This window comes from Cynara cardunculus, assembly GCF_001531365.2.
Source record: "Cynara cardunculus var. scolymus isolate 2C chromosome LG 2, CcrdV1, whole genome shotgun sequence".
Taxonomy (NCBI): Eukaryota; Viridiplantae; Streptophyta; class Magnoliopsida; order Asterales; family Asteraceae; genus Cynara; species Cynara cardunculus.
Genome location: NC_037529.1, coordinates 28,982,439 through 28,990,282, shown reverse-complemented (window position 1 = coordinate 28,990,282; position 7,844 = coordinate 28,982,439). Strand labels below are relative to the sequence as shown.

At 31.4% G+C, this 7,844-nt stretch overlaps 1 non-coding gene across 1 annotated transcript; it reads left to right on the top strand.

The window, feature by feature from the left end:
• The first annotated feature begins 6,853 nt into the window (after nucleotides 1-6,853).
• TRNAD-GUC lies at nucleotides 6,854-6,925 on the top strand. Its single transcript has one exon. It is a non-coding gene; the product is annotated as a tRNA-Asp (tRNA).
• Nucleotides 6,926-7,844: the final 919 nt, after the last annotated feature.

Genomic DNA, 7,844 nt, shown 5'->3' with positions numbered 1-7,844 from the left:
ATATATATATATATATATATATATATATATATATATATATATATATATATATATATATATATATAATTTGTAAAAGTATATTCGTAAATGGGTTCACAAAAGAAGAATAGAAGATTATTAAATTAATTATGTGTTGTAAGGTGTATTCTAGGTAGCATGTGGATGTTTGGTGAACAGCAAATACAAGCTGGAACTCTACTCCCTGAAGTGGAGCCCACCCCAAAATCCCCTTATAAATAAACCCTCTCTTCTCTTCCATTTCTTCACTCGCCGGAAACCTCCTCACCAATTACGACTGCTCTAATCTCTCTCAGATCGTAAAAATCTTTTCCGATTAAGCAGAGAGATGGCGCAATTTAGCATTGTGAAGAAGGCTTCCATGATTGCAGTCGTTGCCGTCGCACTCACGGCGGCATCCACCGTTTCGGCTCAAGGACCTGCTCCTTCTCCCGACGCCGGAGCGGCCTTCTCTCTCCCAGCTTCCGGTGTAATGATCGCAACTTCTCTCCTTCTCTCCTTCGTTGCTCTATTGAAAAATTGATTTCCTTCTTATATTTTTAACGATTGGATGATTTTCTTCTTCTGTTAATTCGTTGTATATTTCAATTGATTCAAATCCTTTTGTGTAACCAAATAAATTCGATATCATGATGCCGATGGTTTGATGTTTGCTTTCTGTTTTAGGGACATTGTATTATTAACCATTACTGTGGGTAAAGAGGCATCCGTTAGACCAAGTCTAATGGGCCACCAAGTCTCAACCACTTTAAATCGGTTAATTATAGATGGTTGTTTGATAATCTATGTTATATTATAAAACATTTGATAAAAATTCTTAAAAATTATTTTTTATATATAAAATACTATTTATTAATGCATCTTATTTAAAACTCATCTATACTATATTATAAAACATTTGACAAAAACTTTTAAAAACTAATTTTTATGTATAAATTATTATTTATTAATGCATGTTACTTAAAACTCATGATTACAAGTAGATTCTACGTAAGTACAACTTATTAAAGCTCCATATCTAAATTCGTGTAACTTAACTGCAGATAAACATAATCAAATACAGGATAAACATCTCATTTTGAATATAAAAAATCTAAAATATAATTAAGATAATCATCGAGTTCTAACAGAATACTTAATTATTATCTTTATCATTTTTATATTATTAAACAAAAAATAAATTATTTTATTATTAAACTTAAATTAAATTATAATTAAAAAAATAANAGTCCATTGGGTTTTTAGACTTTTCCCTATTATTAAACCAAAAATAAATTATTTTATTATTAAACTTAAATTAAATTATAATTAAAAAAATAAATTAAATTAATTATATAAAAATGAGAACTTTTAAATAGTTAATTTGATATTAACATTGATATATTTTTTTTTCAAATTTTTATGAATTCTTCAAATTTATATTTTATTCAAAAATAAAATCATTATTACTTTCTAAAAAACACATAAAATCGTACTGTAACATCGACATAGACAAAAAATAAAATAAAACATTAAAATCAAGATGTATCTCGCTGTATTAGACAAGTACCCTTCTAATGGTTTAATAATATAAGAAATAGATTTTGGATAAGCCCTTAATGGAAAGTTTTATATAAAAATCCAAGTTTTTTCAAACATATCTTCCACTAATTAAAAATTTTGCAAAAAAAACCAAAACTTTCCCAAATAAAAATTTTCCCGATTATTCATATACATAACTTTATTCATATAGGACTTAATAAAAAAATATTCAAATAACTCTTTGAATCTTATATCAAACACTAAAATTTGACACCAACTTTTTTTGGAAGGGATTTCAAATCCTACATCAAATTTGGTGGTAATGAATAGTAAGAACATCTTCAATAGATTCATTATAATTTCTTTAAAATAGAGAATAACGATTATTTTTTAAGGTGTTGTTTGTTTTTTAAGAGTTGTTAAAGTTTAAAGTCTTATTTCACTTTTGATTTATAAAAGGCGGTGTTGACGTCTGAAATCTGAATAAATAAGACTGTTTTTTTTTTTGTAAACTGATGAGCATCTAAATTTGTTTCAATTGTGTATTTTACCCATTAAAAAATTATATTGTTAAATTTATAAATAAAATTTATACAATTTCACATATTTATTTATCATCATTACGAAATTTACATCTAAATTATAACAACATTCATTTAAACAAAAATATGTTATTAATGTATTTGATACATTTAAATCATATTAAAATACATCAATTGAAAGACGTGGTGATTGATTTGGTAAGGATTGATTAAGAGAAATAATCGATTAAGGTTAATCGATTGAGAAACGTCGTTTTTGAGGTTTGAAAAACAATAAGAGGCAAATAAAAGGTTGGTTTACCTCTTACCAGATAAGAGGACAATAAGACATTAATACATCTGAAGAATTGGAAAAAACAAACAATCTGAATGGTCTTATCTCTTAACAAATCAGACATAAAAAGGCTAATAAGAGTTTTTTATAAAAAAAAAACAAACAAGACCTAAAAGTACGTACATTTAGTTCCAACAGATTTGTTGAAGCAATATAGAAAACAAAAACTACATTTTCTTTATTTTAAAGAATTTGTTGGAGATGCTTTAACACACCAAATTTGATGTAACACTGTTCATTTAGAAAGGAAAAGATTAGAGGTAAATTAAACCTGCTCTTGATCAATGGAATTTTTTTGATAGAAAATAGGAAGGGAAAATAGAAGAGGAACTTTATTTAATACGTTTTTGCATTGTTTTCGGAGGAAATAGGAACTAGATATTACTAAGGATCGGATACATTTATTAGTATATAACATATATATAAGTATAAGGAGAGGTTCATTTGAGAAGTGGTAAGTATTTGAGAAATAAAGAAGTAATTCTAGTCCTTCATACAGTCAAGATTGGTCAAGAATTAGGGCTTTGACTAATCAAGATTTGTGGCTTTGACTGGTCAAACGAAAAATAGAGGGGTAGTTTCTTAATGTTTACAAATAGGCGACAAACAAGTGCATGTGTAAACTCATAGTTCATATGTGAATCAGTTAATTAGTTCATATGTGAATCATATGAGTTCATATGTGAATTACACGACTTCACATATGAACATATAGTTCATATGTGAATCACACAGATTCATAAATGCACTTGTTTTGCCGCATATTTGTAAAAGTTATGAAATTGCACATCTATCTTCCGCATATCATGAGAGGAATTATCAAATAATGGAGTAGATCCTAAAGAAATACCATTTTATCATGAATTTATCTTGAATTAAGATTTCCAAGGTTTAGCGAAGGCTTAGCAAACGTAGAGGAGGTATGATGGGCAGTTGGTCAGATCTAGCCCGATTGCAGGTAATGCCATAATTTTCGAGGTGCTTCACAGTCAAATCTATAAATCTTGACCAGATGAAGGGCTGGAACACTTCTCTACTTCTCATATACTTATCATTTCTCAAATGAACCTATGGCCATAGATATATTTGACGGTTGATAAACAGAAACCAATTGTCTAGAAACTGTCAACTAATGTTTATTGTGTACATTAATTATTTTTTTCCTGTAATTATAACTTAATAGAATCAATAAAATAAATATATCTTTTGTGAGAGAAAAAAGGAATATACCTAAAATCTTACAATTTGATGTGAGATTTGGTGTTATCTATTAAAACAGATTTATTTTTTGCACCATTTTTTTATTGTTTTAGTATAAAATTTGGTATTACCCATTGAAAATACTCTTAGAGACGGTTTACAACGTTAAACCCTAGGTGTTGATTGGATAACAAGCCATCTATCTTTCTTAAAATTGTTTGTGCAAACTGTCTTTTTTGCATACTTTTAACAAGTTGGGGTTGTATACAGAAACAAACATTATACCCTTGGAACAAAGGTCATACTTTCATACATCTCGATATATTGGACTAGTTTGATCTACACCATACGTTTTCATCTATCATAGAAAACATCTTTAAGAAGCATACTTTGTTTTCGCATTCATAGCTTTACCTTGATATATGTAACACCTGAAATTTCTCTAAACTATTTAAGTTTGGAGCTCAGATACTTTTCGATCGCTTCGTGTTTAGGATTGAATTCCCTTAAGCACTTAGTATGTGGGATGTATTTGATACCTCTAAAAACTCAAGAAAGGGGTTTTGGGAGGAAAAACAGTGAGAAATGTGGGTTTTATACAGCTAGAGCCGCAGCTTAGGTGCATTAGGCACTATTTTTGCCCCATTTGAAGCATGTGGGCAACCTTAATGTTGTCGAACCCACATTGAAGTCGCTTAAGGCACTGTTTGTGTCAGGTTAAGAAAGCACATAGGCAACCCGGTGCGGGTAAACCCGTCTAGAAGTCACGCGGGTCAACTGCTTTGAATAAACCTGATTTTCCTTGTTTCCTTCCTCATTTACTCCACACTTCTCCCCCGTCACCTCATTTAAACCACAAGTGAACCGTAGGTCCGTTTTTGGTTCATTCCAGGAGCATTAAAGTCACTTCCAAGCTAGGATTCAAGTATCTTGGGCTAAGATTCAATATCTACTCAACCTCTTCTCTATTTCTAGGGTTTTCTTGATTTCTAGGTTTTCATGCAAAACCTAGCATCGTGAGTTCTTTCTATACTCTTACAAAACCATATACATGTTAAAATGTTGCATTTTAGCTCTCTTTAAAGCTTTTATTTCAAGTATTTTACGTTCGGATGACTTTGGATTAACTAGGTCAAATTTGGAGTTTTGAAACTTTATTATGCATCTTTTTATAAAAGTCCAAAAAAACCCCAATAAACTTTCTCATTTTGAATGGTTTAGTTCTTAAACTATTTTTTTGAATGAAAAAACAATTAAACTTTCTCATTTTGAATGATTAAGTCCTTGAACTATTTTTTGAATGAAAAAACATAAACTTTTGCATTTTGAATTATTAAGATGCTGATTTTTTTTTTAAAAATAAATAAACCATCGAAATTGTACTAGTCGGTTAATATAACTCTTTTTGGTTACAAGAATGTAGATAACTAATTTTTAAAAGTGTTATGATTTTTTTTAAAATGTTCAAGGACTTAATCATTCCAAATGAGAAAGTTTAATGATTTTTTCATTAAAAAAAATAGTTCAAGTACTTGATCATTCAGAATGAAATAGTTCGTTGGGTTTTTTGAACTTTTCCTTTTTTTATAAAATAAGTGTGGGATAAGTTATATATATATATTGGGGAGTATTACTTCAAAGTTTTAATGAGTTTTGAACACCAAGGATTATAAATAGTTTTAATTTGACTTGTTGATAAAATGGGGTTTTACCCAAATTAGCGGCTATCTAAATACGATTATTTATGTGTTGGCATTGTGGGGCATATCTAAAGGATTATACTCTATAGACTATAATGAAATGGATTTATAGGCATAGAAGTCGATATTTTTTATGTAATGTGGGATACTTACTCCCTTTTGATAGCTAGATACGGGTATTAAATCACCGAGGACTCTAGCTATAGATCGTGGGTGGTTAAACTTGATGACCGCATGTCCCTTTAAAATATATTTCTAGCCAAAAAGTATTTCATAGACATTGGAGGACTCGAACTATAGACCATAGATGGTTGAACTCGATGACCAATGTGATGTGTCTTACTTTTTTGTTTTGTCGCTGTCAATAGTAAATCGAGTCTACCCCGTCATTTTATGATACTTTTCACCCTTCCAAGGGTAATAATGAACTTGGTTTCACAAAATGACATGATTAAAGTTATGTTTTCATTTTTAATGTTTTATAGTTTTATTCTATAATGGTTTGTTCTGACTAGGCGTTAAGTCTAACATTTTTTTCTTAAATAACATGCATATTAGATTCTCTTAGGGGTGGGATTTGAGTGGAGCGGTACGTGCAGGTAGAGGCATTTTTGGGATTGCCGTCTTTTGGAAACCAATTGTGGAGTTAATAACAATATACTTATTTTTTTAAGGATTGTAGCGACTAATGACTTCTAATCTAGATATAGAATTGATTTAGATTAGTAGGTTCTTATCTACCAACCATTAAATTTGTAAACTCTTAAAACTATTTCCCCTTTTATTGGATGATTTTATTTGTTCAAATCTTAGTCCATTTTTTATTCTACTGGTTTAAATTGTCTCCTATTTTAGGAGTGCTACAACATATATATATATATATATATATATATATATATATATATTTCATATTGATATTGGGTTGAGTTCCGGTAAGAATTGAAGTTATGATGAGAAGGGTAAGAAGGATTCTCCACCTTGGATCAATCCCGATTGAAGATTAATACTAATGCGGTGCACTTTGGATCAATTCCTGTTAGAAACACACAATTCATAGAGCGGGGGTGAAATTCAAAGTGATCAATGGTCTAGATCTCTTCTTACGCTTCTTACTTTAACTCATATTCTCTTACAATCATTTGTCTATCGTACTTCTTTCTATCGTGATCTCATATGGTCGTCGCACTCTCCATCTCTGTTCAACCAATGGCTCCTGACACAGTGCTGCCTAAATATCTATACTTCTTTCTTAGTTGCTCTCTTTCAAAAATTACTCTTATATTCTGATTTTAAAGATTATGACGGATTGAAGATTTTTAGTTCATTAATGATCAATCGTATTTCAACATTGTGTAATTCAATACTGTAAATTTGATTTCGTCTTTTGAAAAAATATCCAACATACCCTTGTTAAAAGACCTGTGTATCCATCATCTAATCTAATTATGTGCTATACATTCATTGTGAATATACAAAAATCATAAAACAAATTCTATGATTCGATTATTAATTGGCAATGGCTTGAAGTAGACAACAAGGTCGTTGTAGTATAGTGGTAAGTATTCCCGCCTGTCACGCGGGTGACCCGGGTTCGATCCCCGGCAACGGCGTCTTTTTTAATTTTTATCACTTGTCTGATTCTTATCAAATAGGATAGGAAGGACTCTTCGACCTTAATACTTTGCCACGTGGCTATGAAAGGATAGTTTGTTTTCTATAAAGTCATTGCTACAGCCGATAAGCTGTGTATATATTTGGGAAAAAAATTCAAAAACTGCCCTATTGCAATGATCGCAGCTTTACCATTTTTGTTCTAATATATGTGTCATTTTTTTCTAAAGGATTCATTATTGATTTTATATATATCTATCCATTGCCAATTAAATTCTTTAGAAGTCACCATTTCAAGTCTTATAAGTGTTCTTTTAGGGGGTGTTTGGTTCACATAATGGAATTTGATGGAATTGAAATTCATCAAAAGAATTTGACTTTGAATGAATTGGAATAGATTTTGATAGAATTTGACCACGCGTTTGGTTGGTAGGAATTAAAATGGAAGCTCTCAATAGAATTGGAACAATCGTCTTTGTTTGGACTATCTCACCCATCGCCCCGCCAACACCCTACCAACCACCATGTCACTATTGTCGTTGTCACAACTATCACCATGCCCCACCACCCCTTCCATAGGTGGGGATTGTTGGGGCAAAGCAGCGAGGGTGGGGCAGTGGGTGGCAGGGTGCTAGTTGTAACAACTATAGTGGTAGGATAGTGGTTAGTGATAGGTTGGAGTAAGGTAAGGTGGGACAGGGGTGGGAGCGGGACAGGAAGATGGGGTGTGTAGAGGTATGTGGCAGGGTGGTAGCTATGATGATGATAGTGGTGGAATAATGGTCGGGTAGTTGGGTGGGTATGACAACAACAATTGTGGTATTGTGTTTAGTGGTGGGTTAGGGTTAGGGTAAGGTGGGGTGCGACTGAGTAGCGGTTGATAAGACGACAAGAGTGGTGTGGGGGTGGGGGGTTAGG